Below are 22,346 nucleotides of genomic sequence, written 5' to 3' on the forward strand. Positions count from 1 at the left end.
AAAAGATATATACTATCATAAAATATGTCAAAAGGGGTCAAAGGTTATCCTATGACCCCTTTTGACACATATAAATGATTATAATGTGTCCGTAGGGGGTCCCTAGGGGTCTTGGGACCACTAAAGACATATGTTGTAATGAAATGTGTCGAAAGGGGTCATTTGTTATCCTATGACCCCTTTCGACCCATGTAAAGGATTGTAATATGTCCCTAGGGAACCTAGAACCCCTAAAGACATATGTTGTCATGAGATGTGTCGAAAGGGGTCATAGGTTATCCTATGACCCCTTTCAACCCATATAAATGATTATAATATGTTCCTAAGTTCCTAGGACCCTTAGAGACATATGTTGTCATGAATTATGTCAAAAGGGATCATAGGTTATCCTATGACCCCTTTCAACCCATATAAATGATTATAATATGTCTCTAAGGGTGATGGGAGCCCTAGAGAAATATGTTGTAATGAAACGTGTCGAAAGGGGTCATAGGTTATCCTATGAACCCTTTTGACCCATATTAATGATTATAATATGTCCCTGTGGGTCTTGGGACCCCTAAAGACATATGTTGTATTGAAATGTCTCGAAAGGGGTCATAGGTTTTACAATGACCACCTTCAAACAGTAGAAATGACTGTAATGTGTCCCTAGAGACATATGTTGTAATGAAATATGTTGAAAGGGTTTATAGGTTATCTTATATCCCCTTACAACCCATATAAATGATTATGGGGTCCTAGAAACATATCTTGTAACTAAATTTGTCGAAAGGGGTCATAGGTTATCCTATGACTCCACCTATGACCCCTTTTGACCCATATGAAAGATTATAATATGTCTCTAGGGGTCCTAGGACTCCTAGATACATATGTTTTCATTTAATGTGTCAAAATATGTCATATATTACCCTATGACTCCTTTCAACCCATTCAAAGACATGATTTATGTCCCTAGGGTTTCTAGGACCCCTAACAACATATATTGTCATATAATGTATTGATAAGGGTCATGGGGTACTCTATGACCCCTTTCGACTCATTTGAAAACATGATATATTTCCCTAAGGATTATAGGACCTCTATCAACATATTTTATCATTTAATGGGTCAAAAGGGGTCATAAGGAACCCTATGACCCCTTTCAGCCCATTCAAACACATGGTGTATGTTCCTAGCTAGCCTAGGACCCCTAGGGACATACATGATGTGTTATAATGGGTAGAAAGGGGTCATAGGGCATGCCATGACACATTTCAACCTATTACATGATAAAATATGTTCATAAGATTTGTAGGACCCCTAGGGACATACATGTTGTGTTCCAATGGGTTGAATTGGTTTAAATGATATCCTATGACCCATTTTGACCCTTTACATGACAAAATATGTTCTTGTGGGTCCTATGACCTCTAGGGACAAAAATGTTGTGTTGAAATGGGTTGAAAGGGGTCATAGGATAACCTATGACCCATTTCAATAAAATACATGACAACTTATGTCCCTAGGGATCCTAGGGCCCCTAGTAACATATATGTTGTGTTCCAATGGATAGAAAGGGGTAATATGGTATCCTATGACCCCTAGGGACATGCCTCTTATATTCCAATGGGTAGATACCCTATGACCCCTTTTGACACATTACACAAGAACATATGTTGCTAGGGGTCCTAGAACCCTTATCATCATGTGTGTTGTGCTCCAATGGGTTAGATTTTGACCCATTACATGATAACATATATTCTTAGGTGTCCTAATACCCTAGGGCCATACATGTTGTGTTTCAATGGGTCAACAGGGGTCATTAGATATTGTATGACCAATTTCAACCCATTATATGACAACATATGTTCCTAGGGGTTCTATGACCCCTAGGAATGTGTCATGTAATGGTTTGAAAGGGTCATAAGATACTCTATGAACCCTTTCAACCCATTGGAACATAACATATATGTCTATAAGGGTCCTAGGACCCCTAGGAACATATGTTATCATATATTAAGTCGAAAGGGGTCATAGGATACTCCATAACCCCTTTCTACCCATAAAAACACAACATATATGTCCTTAGGCATCCTTTGATCTTTACGAAGATATGTTGTCATATAATGGACCAAAATGGGTCATAAGGTATCCCATGACCCATTTGGACTCATTGGAACACATGTATGTCCCTAGTGAGACTTGGAACATATATCATCATATAGTTTATTAACTTAGGTTAATAATATATATAATATATAATAATAGTATATGTGATATATAATTAGGGTATCCCATGACCCATTTGGACTTATTGGAAGACATGCATGTCCCTGGGGGGAACCCTAGGAACATACATCATCATATAGTTTGTTAACTTAGATATGATATATAATTAGGGTATCCCATGACCCATTTGGACTTATTAGAAGACATGCATGTCCCTAGGGGGACCCCTAAGAACATACATCATCATATAGTTTGTTAACTTAGGTTAGTAATAAATATAGTATATATGATATATAATTATATAATAATATATAATAAGTAATAACTATATATAAAATAACTATATAATAAATGATATTTTTATATATAATAAGTAATAACTATATATAAATAATTGTATAATAAATAATAATAATTTAATACTATATAATAAATTTTAGTAAATATATATAATAATTGGTAACCCCCAATTATGCTATAATTATATTATACTAGGACTTGATACAACTTAAAAATTGGTCCTCACTCCCTTTACATTTGAATTTGGCACCATAATTTGTGAACATAAATTGGATACCTGTTCCCAAATTGGATACCCATTCTCAACTTAGATATCCATTCTCAAATCAGATACTTGTTCTCAAATTGGATACCCATTCTCAAATCAGGTACCCGATCAGGCAATGTATTACATTTTTGGTTTGGTATCAGGATGGGTGGGAAAAAAGTCAAAGCACATTTTTAAACGCTTTTAGGTGTTTCAAAACTATATGTTTTTCACATCGCCACTTTTTGGCACACCATGGTACTGCACATACCCATAACTTAGAACATGGAATAATAAGGCAATGATATATGATAAGGTTATATTTTGGAAAGATGAATTAAATCATTTTTTTAATATAGGAAAGGTCTGAAGGCCAGAAGATGCTAAAATTCTAAAAAAGCCTCCCTTCTTACAAGGAAAAAGATGCATTGTTGGAAGCTATTACAAGAAGTCAAGTTTGTTTACTAAGGTTTCTCTCATCCTAGTTATGGTGCATTTTGTTTAATATCTGTTCTTTCATTTCGTATGTTTTGATTTAACTGGCCCACATTGATAATGATTTGGCTTTCCTCCATAGTAATTGGTTAACCTTGAAAAGTGCACTTTCTGTGTGTTTTGAAGGGCAATTGTCCTTGCAAGTAAATGAACAATATTTCCTTTCTCTAATGAAATCTTTCAATATTTTTTAATTACGTGGTAAGCTTGGGAATTTTATTGAGCATGAGTATGATTTTTGTTTGAAATGCATGATTATCCATACTAACAAATTTCTACGTGTTTTGCTCACCACCAATGGTTAGGATTGCCTTTATACTTGTTTACACTTTCAAAATTTATGATATTTAGGTTGATTCTAGAATGGAATTAGATAATGTTGGGTGCTAATCAATGAGCACTTATCATATCTGGTGTGCAAATAAATTGAAGTCTTTATTCTTTAAAGTACTTAGTCATCATATTGTTTTCTATTGAATTTTCTTCTTTCCTACTATGTATTTGCTACTTTCCTACCCATTTTTACCTTGTTTTGATAATCTAGTTTTCTAGTTGATACCAAAGTTGTAAACGTTGCTAACTAGCAATATGAGTATAATGGGGTCTCCTTAGTCTCTTCTGTCTAATTCAGGTTAGTTTATACTTTATAAATTAGTTCTATTTTATTTTTCAGTCATTTTTTGGCTCATTATAATTCATTTTCTCCTTTAAAATATGTTTTCAAATCTTTGTTGGTTATTGCATAGCTCTAGGCCCTTGGATTAACATGAATGGAGCTTTCAGAAATAGTTCTATGAATGACTTTGCCATCTAAAATTGAAGAAAAAATCAAATCCAATTTTATAGAGAAACTAATTTAGTTGGTATAGAGGACTCCTAAGTAGGCCTTTAGCCAATAGGTAAGTCACACATTAGTTTGTGCAAAAATAGAATTTGAAAATTGTGAATAACATTACCATGATAAGAGCTACGACAACAACCTTTTGGACGAGCCTTGCTCCTAAGAATACTGGATCATTTGGGGAATTCAGGTTTATGATATTCATTTTCGGGCATATATTTTCATTTGTACATCCCCCTAATCTATTACAAGTCCAAGTCTAGGGGGTTCATATACAATACTCAACCATTTATCATTAGAGGATTCATTGGGTGATTTTAAAGGCCTGCTTTATCTTTTGTTGGAGCTGCAAATTACATTTTCTAGTTTTGGAGCTGGAAGTGGAGATGGGAATAGGTTAGAATGGTAATGGGAACAACTATTTTTGGCTAAAATCATTAAGAAGACTAAAAAATGCTCAAAAATCTGTTCATTACTAAAAGAAAACATTTGTAAATCATAGTTTAGGACATGCCATCTAGAAACTATTTACCCATGATAAAGATCTAATTGTACTTTGTGTTGCCTTGTGTTTCTCCTTATTCCAACCGACAGTTTAAAGAGAGGATTGAGAACCAAGACTAGAATGAGTGACCATAAATGGATTTATTCCTATACCATTTAAATACTTAAGGTTCCAATGATGGATACAAGAAGATTGAGTCACTAAATATTATGGAAGATGAAGAGAGAATGACTCCTCCATCTCCATCTTCTACTCCTTCTTCCCAAATCCTTCTAATCTCTCTTTGCCTTCTAGTGGGCATATTTGCATGGACAATTTGTTTTTCCTGGTATGTGTTCAAGCTAGTATTTTAGGTAGTTAAGGCTTCAATGTACAATTTTATCACATTTTTATGTAAAATTCCATTTTTTAGTTGCAAAAAGCCATTCTTCCATATAAGATCTCATGTGATGGTTGCATCATCTGGAATTTTTAGAAATTAAAGTTGGAGAAAGAAAAAAGAGAAAAATGGAAAAAGGAGGAAAGGAAAATTAGAAGATGAATAAGAATAGAGGAAAATTCAAAAAAGTGGCGAGAGGATGGAGAAGCATAGAGGAAAAAGAAGGGTAGAGCAAAAAAGAATGAGAAAAAAGTTAAAAACAATGAGATGAAAGAAAATAGATCAGAAATATGCCTTCAAGAGATCACTTGAATGGGTCATGAATTTCTGATAACTACATGCACAAATGAAAAATAGCTAGAAATGAAAACTTTGAGATAGAATTTCGCAAAGTCATCCAGTAAATCTTTCTAATCAAGCAATTCTCTGGACAAGGGGTGTCATCAACTAGAGAGAACTCCTTCAATAAAGAGTCCCCCTTAGTGGTGAGCAATAGAAAACTATTTAATGGGGGCTGCAAATGACGATTTCCAGTCATCAAGTTGCATATTTTGTTTTTAGTCCCAGAGCTGAAAGTGGAGATGGGAGTAGATCAGAATGATCAAGGGGTCAACCATAGTTTTCCAATATGAGTTAGGAGACCTAAAAATGCTCAAAAATATGTTAACTACTATAAGGAAAATTATTGAAATCATTATTTATTATTTAGGACATGCTATCTAGAAACTGTTCATATGTGGAAAAATTTGTGACTGTGCTCCCTGTTGTTTCATGTTTTCTTTTCTACGAACTGCTTTATTAAAGAGAGGATTGAGAACCAAGACTATAATGGTTTATTGTACATCAACCCATACAATTTAAATGCTTATGATTCCAAGGAAAAATATTAGAAGATGGATTCACCAAAGAGTACTGTGGAGGAATACTATCTCCATCTTCTACTCCTTTTCCTTAAAGCCATTTAATCTCCCTTTAAACATTTAATGGGCATATTTGCATTGAAAATTTTTCTTGCTTGGTATGTCTATAATATTTCTTTGTATACAATTAAGGTTTCCATATGATTTTTAATGACATTACTATGTAACATTCTTTTTCCCGTAGAATGTCGTGCTTCCTCGTAGGATCTCATTTTTGTGTTTGTAACATTGTGAAAGTTTTAGAACCTAATGGTTGAGAAAGATAAAGAAAAAAATAAAAATAAAATTAGGTAGGCCTTTAAAATCACTCAACGAATCCTTCAATGATAAATGGCCTTCACAAGTGAGTAGTAGTGAAAAGCTTGATGGGTGGGAATTGCATTTTTCAGTCCTTGAGGTGCTAGTGGAGATGATAATAGATTCTAGGATGATGGATTTAAGATAGATAGGCACTAATTTTATCTTTAAATTTTCTTTTTGCAAAGTTAATTTTGGATTTTTTTGACTTGGGACTCCCAACCTTAGGACTTGTAGGACCTACAACCTTGCACATTTCTTTACAGCCTCATAAAGCTGTAATGTCCCCAAATAATGAGAAGCCAAATTTTGTCTTATATTACAATCTTTATTTCAAGCTAAGTAGGGTTTCAAGATGATATTTTTTCTTTGATTGACATCCTGCAAGAATGTTAGAAATCATTTGTAAACATAATTCATAACTATATATTCTTGAGTTAGAATTAAACATTCATTGATAATGCAGAGCAAATCAATAGATTGCTTGGATCAGATTTAAGATGTCTCAATCTCTCAGTCATAAAAGTTACAAGCTAGGATGATTGGATGAGGTGTCCTATTAACCCCCTACCATAGGTCCAACAGTGCATATGTCATCCCCCTTTGCATCATGTGGCCTGTGCTAGCTAAATGAGGTGGCGAACCTAATGTTGTATCCTATCACCATTTCATATCTTTGTTACTTCTATTTTACCTCCAATGAGCATCTCTATGTATATATTTACCATGATAGAGGTTATGAGGAACATTCATAATTCTGTGCCTAGATAGTCCCTCCTTCCTAAGCCCAAAGGCAGACCCTTTGTCCACTTTTGGCCCCATGGGACTCCTTAGATATATACCATGAAGTGGCATTCTTAACATGTGACCTCATCATCATTCCCCCAGTTTGTGATCCCCTCATTTTCCTTAGCATGGCTGATTATAGTAGTCAAAAAGATCTTATAATAAAATATTCTTGAATTGGCAATGCAATATATTAAAGTAGAATTATGTAGGTTATCTCTCCATATGTCTTTCTATGCATCTAGACTCTATGTATGAACAATCATGCTTTATCATAATTCAAAATTACATATATAATTCAATCAAGACAGTCACAAATAGATTTTTCATGTAATATACGTTTCACACAATATTCATACCTAGATTGTAGTTCTGAATTTATAATCTATGCCTCTAATTATGTCTCATCTTCTCTATTAAATCTTTTAATGAATGATTGTGGGTTTGATAGGGTGATGCTTAAATGATTGAGTTTTGGTTCAAAGATGTGAATTGAATGATGATGATTTTCTTGCTTGTTTATACACTTTGTTGAATTGATCTTTGTAAATTGATAAATTGTTTGATTCAACCTTTGCTAATTAATAAATTACTTAATTGGATCATGCATTGATGAGTGATGATGTATTAATGTTTTCTTGGAATGATCTCCCCTTTATAATTTGCAAGTGAAATGGTCACCACCATTCATAAGATTTGAGTCACCACTTTTCATTGTTGCTTTTTGAAAATAGTATGTTATTCTCCCAATTGATATTTCCTTTTGATGTCTTCTTTAAATGGAGCCTTCTCCTTGTTAGCAAATAATATTTCCACTATGCTTTCCTCATTAATTTTCCCAAAAGACAACAACACAACAATGCAACATTGGATCGACCATTGTTGGAAGGATGATCTTCCTGTGCTTACAAGAGGAGAAACTTCCTCAGAAGTAAATAATTATATTTAAAATAATTACTCCTCTACAGGAAATAAATAATTGTAACCAAAATAAAATTTGAATATTTATTAATAACACAAGACTATTAATAATATTGGTACATGAATGATAAAAATGAATAAATAATTGTAAATGGAAAATATATATGAATATTGACAACACATAGACTTTAAATACTCTTATAAATCTTCAAACAAATAGTTGAATTGCTCTAAGGGTGAAGCTTGTTTGACGTAAGTGAACTGCATGCTTGTACTCATTTTCATCTTTAGTTTTACCTTGAGATGTTTTATGCACTGCTGCCATGATGAAAAAAACCTTCTCTCCAAATGAAAGAGTTAAGAAAAACCTATCAAAAACTAAAACAAGAAATGGGTATTGTTTTTTTCAGCAAACAGTTGCATTGCCAAATCACTTGAAACTAGGGATGGATGTAGAGTTATGTTTAAGAAAAACTTGTAAAGAAGAAAGTGCAAGGCTAGAAGAAGTAGCCAACAACCTATTTCCTCCTAGGGCTATACATGTAACAGTTAAAGAGGATGCAATGCTACCCCTAATTGGACATTGAAGGGTTGCCTAGTCTATAGCCCTTAAATAAACAATGTTGACCAAGTTGAGATTAGAAACCTTATTCAAAACACTTTCACTATTTTTTTTTGCTTCAATTTCTACATCAACACTCACATAGGGTTAGGAGCCCACAACAAAGATGAAGATCATCAATTTGTGGTGCAAGTTAATTAGTGATGAAGTGGACAATGAAGAAGTGCCCTCTCCATAGCCCTTACAACCACAATGTCAACCTCATGGAGATTAGAAACCTTATATTAATTGGTGGCTTTGACCCCAAAAAATTTGGCTGCATTTGCATCACTTACATAATTGATGGTTTCCTATGCATAAATGTCCACTTTTCCATGCTAGATCAAGTAATTTTTTCTTATCCAAGCCATTTAATTAGCAACCTTTTAAATCTCTACAAAGATAAAGTTGGAGCAGGAGAATTTTTCTTCTCAAAGGTGTCCTCTGATTGTAAAGCATCCATTCCATTATCTATTGAACTAGATATGTCTTGTTTGTTGAACAAATAATGGAATGGATTCTTTACAATCAAAGGCACCTTTGAGAAGAAAAATTCTCTTGCTCCAACTTTATCTTTGTAGAGATTTAAAATTTTGCAAAGTAAATGGCTTGGATAAGAAATAATTGCTTGATATAGAATTAAAAAATAAATTGACCAAATATTGGTGGAAATTTTGACCAATTCTTGATAGTTTTCTACCAAGAATTGGTTAAAATTTCCACCAATTATTAAAAAAAATTGACCAAACATTGGTGAAAATTTTGACCAATTCTTGATAGTTTTCTACCAAGAATTGGTCAAAATTTCCACCAATTCTAAACAAAATTCGACCAAACATTGGTGGGAATTTCTACCAACAATGACAAATTAGAGCTAGCAAAAATTAAATTTTTCCAACAAATGTATTGGTCAAAATTTCACCAACGTACAGGTTGGTCAAAATTTTGACAAGAAAAATTGCCACAAACTACTTGTTCAAAATTTTGACCAACCTGGATCAAAATTTTGACCAAAATTCATTGAAAATTAAGTCCAAATTTACTAGTGACTACAATTGGTAACCTTTGTCCATAAGCTATGCAACACTTAACAAGTTATGTTTTAGTCCATCAACAAAATAAGCATCATTAGTATTTGTTTTACCATCTAATGTGATAGATCCAATTCCTATAATGTAGCAAGCTATGTTGTTCCCTACTTTGACAATTCCTTTGTCATGGGTTTGGAATTTGACAAATTTGCTCATATCATCAGTCATGCGATGTGAACAACCACTATCAATGATCCAATCTTTTCTTTCAACTTGTGAGATCAATGAACTTTCTTCTCTGATTTGTTTGTCAAAATCATCCTCCTTTATAGCTATGAATCCTAATTCATTTTCACTTTTTCTTTGATTAGATTCTTCTTCTTCATTACCAAATAACAAATTTATAGGTCTTCTAGATTTAAATCTTCCCTTATACTTTCTTTCTCTTTTAGGAAACTTAGATGATAATGACCATATTCATTACAAGTCCAACATTTAAAGATATTCTTACCATCTTTTTCTCTTTCCACAAGAAGAGCCACTCCTTCTTGGATCTTTTGCTCAATAGACTTGTTACTGCTAGCAATGTCTCCTTGCACCTTTGTATTCCTTACTAGACTAGGTTTAATGTTAAATGCACTAAATGATGTCTCAACTTTTTCTACTTCTCCAGATTATTTCAAATTGAATTCTTTAACCTCCAATCTACCAAGCAATGTTTCTTTGGTGAAATTATTGGTGTAAGGTAACATTACCCAAATCATCTATGTTATTTTATTGAACGATGGTGTTAGACTTTTCAATATCTTCCATTTTACTTCATCATTAGATTCCTTTCCACCAAGAGATGTGATTCCTAGAACAATCTTACATATTCTTCCAATGTAGGTTCCCATAGATTCATCTTCCATCATCTTAGCATCTTGGAATGCAAAATACAAATTTTGTAATCTAACCCTTTTTGCATTTGTATCACCCTCATAATTAGCTTCTAAGGTTTTCCAAATTTCATAAGAGGTTTTGAGTTATTTTACCTAGTTGTACTCACTTTCAGGTAGAGCAAATAGTATTGCTTCTCTTGCCCTTATGTTGCACATGAATACTTCACTTTGTTCCTCGATACAAATTTCAAGATTGTCTTCTTCTACAATGTTTTAAGATGCCTTGGTTACAAGCCAATACCCTGGACCCATGCACAAGAGATGAGTCTTCATTTTATCCTTCTAACTTTTGTAGTTTGTGCCAGCAAATCTCAAACTTTCCTTTTTGAACAAATTCGCCATGGATCTCCCAAAGTTTTTAAACTTTTTATTCAAGGATTTGAAGCTCTAATACCAATTGTGTGCAAGAAGACTTATAGAATACACTTAGACTTATGAATCCTAAAGGGAACAATTGGAGGTTAGTCCAAAAATTCCCCCCTCAGTGTTATCCAAGGGGATTCAAACCTATGACCAAGCTCTGATACCACTTGTTACAAGCTAGAGTTGTCGTTGCACCAAAAAATCAACCTATTAATGCTTGATACAAACCCATTTGACTTATATAACACACATGACGTGGTTAAGCCATGTCATGAATCTTGAAGTGGAAGGTTGGCAGTTAGTCCAACACTTTATACTTATACTAACTGCTAGTTACATGTGTAACTTGCAATATAGGGTTTACACGTGTAATCAACATCTCTTCAACCTGAGTTAAATTTACAAACTCTTGTGGTTGACATCCTAGATCCATATTATTTGAAGATGAAAACCTATGAATTCCTATATCTTGATGATACCTATTGCATATTGGACACTCACTGGTGTGATATACTTCCATTCATGCATATGACTCCTAACAAACATAACATATATTTGGTGTTTTAAAAATAGATCTAATATCTAAATTGCATTTGAAATCTTCTAGATTCGAATTGAGGCATACAATCTAGGTTTGACATGTTTTCTCTATTATTTTGAAGCATATATTTTGAATTGGGCATGTTTTCTCTATCATTTTTCAATTCTAAATCAACATGTATGTCACTTCCATGTTTTGGTATTTCTTGTACATGTTCTATAGATGACAAGCATACATTCTCAATATTTAGTTGATTGTTTGTATTTGGAGGATGGTAATATATGTGACTTGGTTGTGCTTGAGGATGTTGAACTTGGTAGCTTTGTGCATTTTGAGGAAGGAACCTCTCAAAAGTAAATAAATGATGGTTTCTCTCTGCATTTTCCAAATCTTGATTTTCAATTTCCAATTTTTCAACCATTATTTCTACACTTGTTCTAGTATATCTTCTCCTACGCCTTTGATTTTTTTCTACTCTTTGTTGTTCTCTTTCAGATTCTATTTATTGTTCTTGTTGACATCTACGATATTCTCTATGACACTCTCTTTGATATTGTCTTTGGTGTTCTCTCCTTTCATCCTCCATCTCAAAATTAAACCTAGGTCTCAACATAGCTAGTAGTAAAAAACCATTAATGAAGTAACATTTATCTATATATAGATGACAAATATTTCACCAATAAATATTATAAAATGTGAATTAATTTTTTTAATATAATGTATGCTTGAATGAAGATAAAAAACCTTGGAAAAGTAACATATGTTTGTATATAAATGAGAAATACACAATGAATGAACCTTACTATTAGAATGTAGAAATTTTTTTGGAGAAAGTTATTGTGCAAGCAGATCAATGAGATTATATAAGCATCAAAATGTATGCATAGAGTATCCATAAATGGAGAGAAACATTGAAGAAAGTTTATTAGATTGTTAAAATATATATTAATAAAGAAGAAAAAAGATCATGAAGAATGTTTAAAAAAATTAAACTAAAAGGTTTATGGAAGTGTAGAGTTTAATTATGAAATATACAACATCAAGATAAATAGTCACAAAAAATTATTACATCATGGAAATAAAAAATCTTATTTATTAAATAATTTTATTACAAAATAGATAAGTACATGATGTACCATTTTACGATACAAAATACAAATACCAAAAAAATAGGAAGTCCACTTTAGAAGACAATAAATGTTTGATTTCTAATAGAGTAGAGTAATTGCCAAAACACATGTCGATCTCCACACAAAATGAATCAAGAGCATATTCAGGTAAGTCCACAAAGTTGTGGTGCCAAAAGGGGGGTATAAGTGGACACCTTTTTCTTGAAATCTACAAATTTTGAACTTCAACAAGAATTTGAAGATAGTTACACTCAAAATTTTAAGATGTGAAAAAAAACGGAAGTCATATTCCTTTGAATCTAGTTTCTAAACTACTAATTTTTTTCAAAATGGTTTAGTTTTAGGTCCTCAAAAAAGGGGGCCACAAAAAGTGGTACTGTTTATTCCAAAAAAACATAACATTGTACAAAGTGTGGCCCCCCTAAAATTTTAACTTTTTTTTTGAAATTCTTTAATCACTCTAGTCAAAAGTTACTTAACACTATGTAGTTTATCCTAGCTTTTTTGGGTAATTTTATAATGTGTATTTTTTTTTAATGAATTTTTTAACTAGACACATCCCAAAAGCATGAAATATCTGTGTGCTCCCCCTAGAAATAATTGAAAACTAATCTAAAATCAAAACTTTTTTCTTTCAAAGTGTGTAGAATGGAGTCTAGTTTCTAAAAAACTAAGTTGTTGCAAAATTTGATGAATGAGCTAAAATCTATAGCCCAATTAGTACGTGGTGGTTTTTGACAAAAAATGAACATACATTCAAAATAAATTATAGATGAAAGGTTTGAAATAGTTAAAATTAAAATAAATTATATGGTTAGATAGCTAACACAGAGACCTATAATGCTATGTAACTTGATCTTATCGATACCCAACCATAAAGAATCTTGAAGGGGAGCACATAAGAAAAAACAATCATTTTTGGTATGTTTGCTAGAAAACACATCTCAGACTCGTTCATAAACTCCAAACCTTTGGGTTTGATCTCCAAGGAAAAACCAAGCCTTAGGCTTGGGTTTAAATAAGCTTTCAATAGCAGGCACGGGCTATCTAAAACATGATTTTTCAATAGTGGGTGTGCACTATAGTGCACACACACTATTAAGACCTAAATTGCATAAGAGAACTAGGTGGGGGGGGGGGGGGATAAGGGAATGGCTATGTGTGTGTGAGAGAGAGATAAAGAGAAAGTAGGGGATGGGAGAGGGGAGAGAGAAAGTGAAAAAGAGTAGGGGTCACAAAGAGAGTATAGGATGGGAGAGAAAGTAGGGGTGGCAGAGAGAGTACATGATGCGAGAGAGAGGAAGTGTGAGAGAGAGTAGGGGTGGAAAAGAGAGAGTGCGGGATGGCGGAAAGAGATTGAAAGTAGGGGATGGGAGAGAGAGGAAGTGTGAGAGAGAGTATAGGTTGGGAGAGAGAGATTAAGAGTAGGGGATGGGGGAGAGAGAGTGTAGGTGATGGGAGACAGAGTGGGAGAGGAAGAGTGAGAGAGAGGAGGATAGGAGTGCATGTGTGTGAAAGAGAGAGAGTATGGAATGGGAGAGGGGGAAGACAAAGTAGCTCGAGAGAGAGTAGGGGATGGAAGAAAGAGTAGGTGATGGGAGAGGGAGTGGGAGAGGGAGAGAAAGGGGGAATAGAAATGTGTAAGAGAGAAAGAGAGAGAGAGAGTAGGGGATAGGAGAGAGTGTGAAAATGTAAGAGAGAGTAGAGAGAGAGAGAGAGAGAGAGAGAGAGAGAGAGAGAGAGAGAGTTGGAGAGGGAGAGTGAGTGAGAGAAAAAGTAGGGGATGGAAGAGGAGAGACGGGGGATGGGTGTGTGTGTGTGTGAAAGAGAGAGAGAGTAGGGAATGAGAGAAGGGAGAGAGAGATAGAGAGAGTAGGCAATGGCAGAGGGATGGGAGAGAGAGGGAGAGAGGGAGAGAGAGAGATAGTAGGTGGTGGGGGAGGGAGTGGGAGGGAGAGAGATGTGGAGTGGAAGCGTGTAAGAGAGATAGAGTAGGGGATGGGAGAGAGTAGGTAGTGGGACAGGGACTACAAGAGAGAGAGGGGGGGGAATGGGAATGTGTATTTATTTATAAGAGAGATAGAGTAAGGGATGGGAGAGAGTGTGAGAGTTTGAGAGAAAGTAGGAGGTGGTAGAGAGAGCTCGTACGGGATGGGAGAGAGAGAGAGAGAGAGAGAGAGAGAGAGAGAGAGAGAGAGAGAGAGAGAGAGAGAGAGAGAGAGAGAGTAGGGGATGGGAGAGAGTGTGAGAGAGAGTAGGGGATGGAAGAGAGAGAGTGAGAGTAGGGGATGGGAGAGAGAAAGTAGAGAGGGAGAGAGAGTACTTGAGAGAGAGAGATAGTAGGTGGTGCAAGAGGGATTGGGAGAGGGAGAGAGAGGGGGGATAGGAGTGTGTGACAAATATAGAGAGTAGGGAATGGGAGAGGAGAGAGAGAGAGAGAGAGAGAGAGAGAGGGAGGATGGGAGTGTGTGTGTAAGAGAAACAAAGTAGGGGATGGGAGAGAGTGTGATAGTGTGAGAGAGAGTAGGTGGTGGCAAAGAGAGCTCGTACAAGATGGGAGAGAGAGAGAGAGATTATGGGATGGAAGAGCATGAGAGAGAGTAGGGGATGGGAGAGAGAGAGTGATAGTAAGGGATGGGAGAGAGAGAGAGTAGAGAGGAAGAAAGAGAACTTGAGAGAGAGAGAGAGAGAGATAGTAGGCAGTAGGAGAGGGAGTGGGAGAGGGAGAGGGAGAGAGATAGGGGGGATGGGAGTGTGTGTGACAAATGTAGAGAGTAGGGGATGGGAGAGAAGAAGAGTGGGGGGATAAGATTGTGTGTATCTCTGAAAGAGAGAGAGTAGGGTATGGGAGAGAGTGTGAGAGTAGGGGGTGGCAGAGAGAGTATGATGATGGAGGAGAGAAAGTAGGCTGTGGGGGAGGGAAAGAGAGAGGGGGGATGTGAGTGTGTGTGTGTGTGTGTGTGTGTGTAAGAGAGACAGAGTAGGGGATAGAAGAGAGTGTGAGAGTGTGAGAGAGTAGAGGATGGGAGAGGAGAGAGAGAGTAGGGGATGTGGGAGAGAAAGTATGCGGTGGGAGAGGGAGAGGGAGAGAGAGAGAGGGGGGGAATGGGAGTGTGTGTGATAGATGTAGAGAGTAGGGGATGGGAGAGAGTATGAGAGTGTGAGAGTAGGGGGTGATAGAGAGAGAGAGAGTACATCGATGGGGAAGAGAAAGTAGGCGGTGGGAGAGGGAAATAGAGAGGGGGGATGGGAGTGTGTGTAAGAGAGACAGAGTAGGGGATGTGAGAGAGAGTGAGAGTAAGGGATGGGAGAGAGAGAGTAGAGAGGAAGAAAGAGAACTTGAGAGAGAGAGATAGTAGGCAGTAGGAGAGGGAGTGGGAGAGGGAGAACGAGAGAGTGGGGGGATAAGAGTGTGTGTATCTATGAAAGAGAGAGAGTAGGGGATGGGAGAGAGTGTGAGAGTGTGAGAGTAGGGGGTGGCAGAGAGAGAGTACAATGATGGGGGAGAGAAAGTAGGCAGTGGGAGAGGGAAAGAGAGAGGGGGGATGGGAGTGTGTGTGAGAGAGATAGAGTAGGGGATGGGAGAGAGTGTGAGTGTGAGAGAGTAGGAGATGGGAGAGGAGAGAGAGAGCAGGGGATGGGGGAGAGAAAGTAGGCAGTGGGAGAGGGAGAGCGAGAGGGGGGATGGGAGTGTGTGTGTGAGAGAGATAGAGTAGGGGATGGAAGAGAGTGTGAGTGTGAGAGAGTAGAGGATGGGAGAGGAGAGAGAGAAGGGGATGGGGGAGAGAAAGTAGGCAGTGGGAGAGGGAGTGGGAGAGGGAGAGAGAGAGGGGGAATGAGAGTGTGTGTGTAAGAGAGATAGAGTAGGGAATGGGAGAGAGTGTGAGAGTGAGTAGGCGGTGGTAGAGAGAGCTCGTACAAGATGGGAGAGAGAGAGTAGAGAGGGAGAGAGAGAATTTGAGAGAGAGAGATAGTAGGCAGTAGGAGAGGGAGTGGGAGAGGGAGAGGGAGAGGGAGAGAGATAGGGGGAATGAGAATGTGTGTAAGATAGACAAATTAGGGGATGGGAGAGGAGAGAGAGAGTAGGGGATGGGGGAGAGAAAGTAGGAGGTAGGAGAGGGAGAGGGAGAGAGATAAGGGGGTTTAGAGTGTGTGTGAAAGATCCAAAGATTTGGGGATGGGAGAGGAGAGAGGGTGAGAGAGGTAGAGAGAGTAGGTGGTGGGAGAGGGAGAGTGAGAGAGAGTAAAGGATGGGAGAGAGGAGAGAGATTAGGAAGAGAGAGAGAGGGAGGGGATGGGAGAGAGAGTAGGAAGGATAGAGAGTAGGGAGGAGGGAGGATGGGGAGTGATGTGATTTCACATAGTGCATACGCACTATAGTGCATATGTGCTTTATAGTGCGTACATGCTATAGTTCATATGCACTATCTCAAATCACCTAAAATTGGTAAAAAACCAACCTTGGGGTCCATTTCATCCATTTTTTGCTTTTTTTTTGTTATGCACTCTATTATTCTGACAGAAATCACAGGTTTCAACATAGCAAACACTATTTCAACACTTTTGGAGGTTAGCAAACACCAAATTCAATCATTGGATACGTGATTTGAAGACTTTTTGAATATTCCTTGTATAAAAAAGGTTAGTGCAATCCATTTTAAATATTGTTTGTCAATATATAGATACAAATTTGATTATAATTTGACATGTTATTTAATATATAGTGAATTCATCAAAAATCGGATGTTTGAATGAAATGTTATTTCATAATGGTTAGAAATTTGACAAGTTGTTTGATATATATTGTGTATTCATTCAAATAATTATAATTTTTATATGTAATTGAATAATTTATAATTTACACATTTTAAGTAATTCAGATGTTTGAATAATTTGACATGTAGAAATCATCATCATGCCAAGGAAGAAACCAAAGATTCGAACAAATGAAGATAGAGAGAGAGATTTGGCAATTAAAAGAGATAAAATGAAATTACTACGTGAAAAAAGAAAATTACAAAACAATAATGAAGAATTGACTTTGAAGAGGATCAAGAACCACCAGAGTACAAAGAAACAAAGAGGAAGAATTAGAAAGACAAAGAGAACAAATGATATTGTTATGCTCAAGAAGACAATTGAATTGTGAAGCTACACCATCCTCCAATGTTGGAGTCATATCATCCACTACACCATCTTCCAATGTTGGAGTACCATCTTCCAATGTTGAAGGCATATCATCCTCTCATGTAGAAGAGACACTGATTTGTAGATTCGACGATATACACACTTCATCATGTCATGTTGAAAGCACAACATCAACACATCTAGTAGGTGATATTCCATCTTTCATATCTTATTGCCAAGGCACATCATCTTTGGTTCAAGGTACACAATACACTCAACCTTATATTGATGTTCAAAATGTTGAGAGAATTGAAGAGATTAGAACACCTTCTAGAATACATTTTAGAAGACCAAAATATTTGATTGATATTGATATTAACATTTTGAAATCAATGCCTGACAAGATTGGCAAGCATACTTGTCAAAGAAAAGTTAATAGTATATGGAGATTATTTTTTGAAAAATTAAATATTATAGGTCAATGCCAATTATTTGTTGAAATGATGAGAAATTTGAAATTTAGGCCTTTCATGAAGATTCTTGGGCTAAGAACAATGGACGATTCAAATGAAAAAAATATTGTAAAGAATCTAATGAGTGCTTATGACAAAGTGGGTTCTAAATCATGCACCAAAGATAGTAATATCACAAGATGAGTACTCACATTGACAATAGTAAGTAGCCAAATGAAGAAAGCTCAACTCATGAGAAAGACAAGAAAAACATTAAAAATTGGTAGAGGTACCCTAAGGAGAGCCATGCTAAGGCGTGAGAGATTAGAAGATCCAACAAAAAATGAGTTATGGACATTTAGCGGTAGACTACTGTGAAAGGATAAAGAAATTAGTGAAGCCTTGAAATCATTGATCGAAGATTTTTGGAAAAATAATAAACGTGTTTCTCCTAATCAAAGAGATGCTGTAAGAAGGAGGATTGGTAGCCGAAATCGCGAGCCACATGCGAAACATTTTTTGGACTCAACTCAGACACAATTTTTTGCAAAATTTATTGGTATGTATCCTCAAATTCAAATAAGTCAAAGATTTTTTGAGATGGGTAAACCTTTTTATGTGAAGATAAATCACACACGCACAACTTGTTGTTGTAGGATACATATTGAATTTTCTAACCATTTTGATGTTTTTAGGCATATATGCGTAATTTTGCATTCTCAATTTTTTTTGAAAGATTGTGACATAAAAGAGCCACCAAGATCTTCAAGGGAATTCATATCCAACATTTTATGTGAAATAGGAGATGGCCAACAATTTTACAAGACATCATGCTTGGATGGTACGTGTTTATTTTGTGGTTCTTTGCAACTTTTATCAACTTGTCAACATATGGATAGTACGCACGCAATTGTAAATGAAATAGTAGATTACAAAAAATTCAAGACAGTGACATATGCTCTAAAAGATGGGAAACATGGTAAAAGATGTGATCTAGTCATTGAAAAGATTCTAGTGTATGAGTTCATGAAGATTTTTTGTTAAAAGATTATTTACGAGTATGCAAGGCATACCCATAGAGCTCGATGGTTGGATTTGCAATTAAAATTGTGCAAGGATATGTTTCCATTGGATATCATTGTTTCGGTTGTAGATTTTGTAGAGAACTACACACTACAACCACAAAATGAGGCGCAAGCAAAGTATTATACATCTCAAAAGGTTTCCATATTTGTTCACATAACATTCATGCATTCACCTACAAGTACAGAGGATGATAGGAAGATTTTGAGGGAGTACCATTTTTACATCAGCGATGATCAATCACATTCTATGGAGTTCATACATGGTTGTTTTCAACTATTTTATGGAGATTTCACTAACAGGGGCATATCATATCGTCAGCACATTATTTGCTCAGACAATTGTGCATCTCAATTCAAGAATGTACGGATGTTCTATTGGTTGAGAAAGATGCATAAGTTGTGTAGAATTCAATATATGTGAAATTTTATAGAGGCTAGTCATGGTAAGGGAGACCATGATGGTGTAGGTGCATGCATTAAAAGAGCCTTGGCTCATGAAGAACTAAAGTACAAAGATGGAGCAATATTGATAGATGCAAAATCCATCATCCAATGGTGTAATGCTACAATGGGTCCAGGTAAGGAAGGTGAGTCTACAGTTTGTAGATTTTTTTGGTTGATAGATAATACTACATTGCACCATATCAAGATTCTTGCACACTAATAGGATCTAGTGAGTTACACTCTTTTAGAAGCTCTGATGCAAGTTCATGGAGTATCCACACATGAAAAATGACATGCTATTGTCCATCATGTGTAGAGAAAAATTTGGATGAATGTGAGTCAACTAAATGGATGGACAAATGGGATATATGGGTTTTGGACCCAATTGACACCTATCATCCCCCACAAGCATTGGAAATGGTAGAAATGGATTCATCTATTGACTTTGACCACTTGTCAGATCTAGCGCACCTAGTAATATATATATATATATATATATATATATATATATATATATAACTTTTACCCAAGTATTTTCTGAATTAATGACCGCATTTTGTACATTTGTCACTACAGTCCATGTTTTTGTTGTTATTACACCTAAAGACAATGAAGAAGGGACATATTATTATTTGTGTCGTTGTGTTGAAACCAAACAAAAATTGGATCACTTGGTTATAGATGGTGAAGGTTTAGAGTACCATGTCGGTGCAGTGGTTGTAATAGGCACATGGCTTAGATGATATCCTATAAAGAATCCTTTGTGCTTATTTGAGGATTGGCAAACAAAGATTCGAGGATTGGCAAACAAAGAGGAAGATTCTTCATTATTCAAACCTTGTTGTCGCATCAAATGTCCACTTGATAAAATATGGTGGAAAACCACATAATAAGATTCTTTGGAGCGAGTCAGACCATGAGGCAATACTTGAGACATTAAAATGTCATGCATATCTAGTTGGCTCATTAGATTGAATAGGGAGAGAGGGAGAGAGAGAAAAAGCAATCAATTGGATCCAAATACAATGTTACAACCTCTTCCCCAAGACTATCACATGACTAAGGTGGACCATATTGTTATGATGTGTATGTTATGAGATTTAGTTTTTATTTGTTTAGAATCTAGATACATTATTTTAATTTATATTATATTCTTTAATAGGACCCATTTTTTAATCTTATCTTAGATTTTTTACTATGCTAATTCTTCATTTGTAAGTCACCAAAGAAGAGGGCTAATAAAGTTGACGCACAAGTGATAAAGGGTGAGATGCCAAAATCATCTGTGACATGGTATTATCAATTCACATCCTCAATATTTATTAGTGTTCTTTGTTCAAGTACCATTGTATGCTAATCATCTTATGCCTGGAATTGCAGAGGATCACAATCATCAAAAAGTAAGAAGGAAAATAGGACTCGATTTGATGATAATGGGGCAGTGATAGATATAGTTCTCTCTAAGGATTCCAATTTGTTGGACTTTGAATCATTATTATCATAAAGTTGGAATGTTGGAAAGGGTTAATAGTTTATTATGAATATTCATCCCATGTGTGTTAATCTTAGTGGATTAATCTTATCTTAGATTTTTTACTGTGCTAATTCTTCATTTGCAGGTCACCAAAGAAGAGGGCTACTAAAGTTGATGCACAAGTGATAAAGGGTGAGATACCAAAATCATCTGCAAAATGGTATTATCAATTCACATCCTCAATATTTATTAGTGTTCTTTGTTCAAGTACCATTGTATGCTAATCATCTTATGCCTTGAATTGCAGAGGATCACAATCATTAAAAAGTAAGAAGGAAAATAGGTCTTGATCTGATGATAATGGGGTAGTGATAGATATAGTTCTCTCCAAGGATTCCAATTTGTTGGAATTTGACTCATTATTATCATAAAGTTGGCATGTTGGAAAGGGTTAATAGTTGATTATGTATATTCATCCCATGTGTGTTCCATGAGGTTAATACTATTGTAACATGATTAGTTTGTTCAAGTGACATATGATGAGGTTGTTTGTACAACATAATGATTGAGTTGAAGTGATTTATGAAGTAATGGTAGTTTGTACACTATAGTTTTTAGCATAGACTTCCTAGAATAAAATTTTTACTATGCTTTGAATGACAAATAGAAATTTCAATCTGCATTTAATATGATCCTCTAGTTTTGTTAGAGCATGTGCATACATTATCCCTCAATATCAAACATGGAAGGCTATTATCTACTATATTTAGAATTGCTTTGGTAGTTCATACACATGTTAATAATAACTTATTTCCAAACCCAATTGAATTCAACTGGCAATATGGTTAAATTATGTCAATACTAAGGTTTGTAGCATTAATTGGTCACATTCCTAATATTGACACACAACTAAACTGGGACCAACTATTCCTCACACTTTACACCAGCAAAAATATTTTAATGGAGATGTATATTAGAAGATTCAACACAATGGTGATGCATTTGGGTCATAGATTTCATGAAGAGTTTGACATAGTTTAAAATAGTTATAAGTGCATACTTCTAGGAAGTCACATTCTAATGACTTGAAACAGATTTACAATGCTCAGACCTTCCATTTGTTTAAAGTAGAGCACAATCATATAGAATTGGATTCCAATTAATTCCTAGAGATGTCATTCAATTCAGGATAGTCACTTCATAGTCATCTATATTTTAAGAAAATCATCACTACTTACATGTGATGCTCTATACG

The sequence above is a fragment of the Cupressus sempervirens genome, chromosome 7 (genome assembly GCF_028749045.1).
Source record: "Cupressus sempervirens isolate cs-2001-9-10 chromosome 7, ASM2874904v1, whole genome shotgun sequence".
Classification (NCBI taxonomy): Eukaryota; Viridiplantae; Streptophyta; class Pinopsida; order Cupressales; family Cupressaceae; genus Cupressus; species Cupressus sempervirens.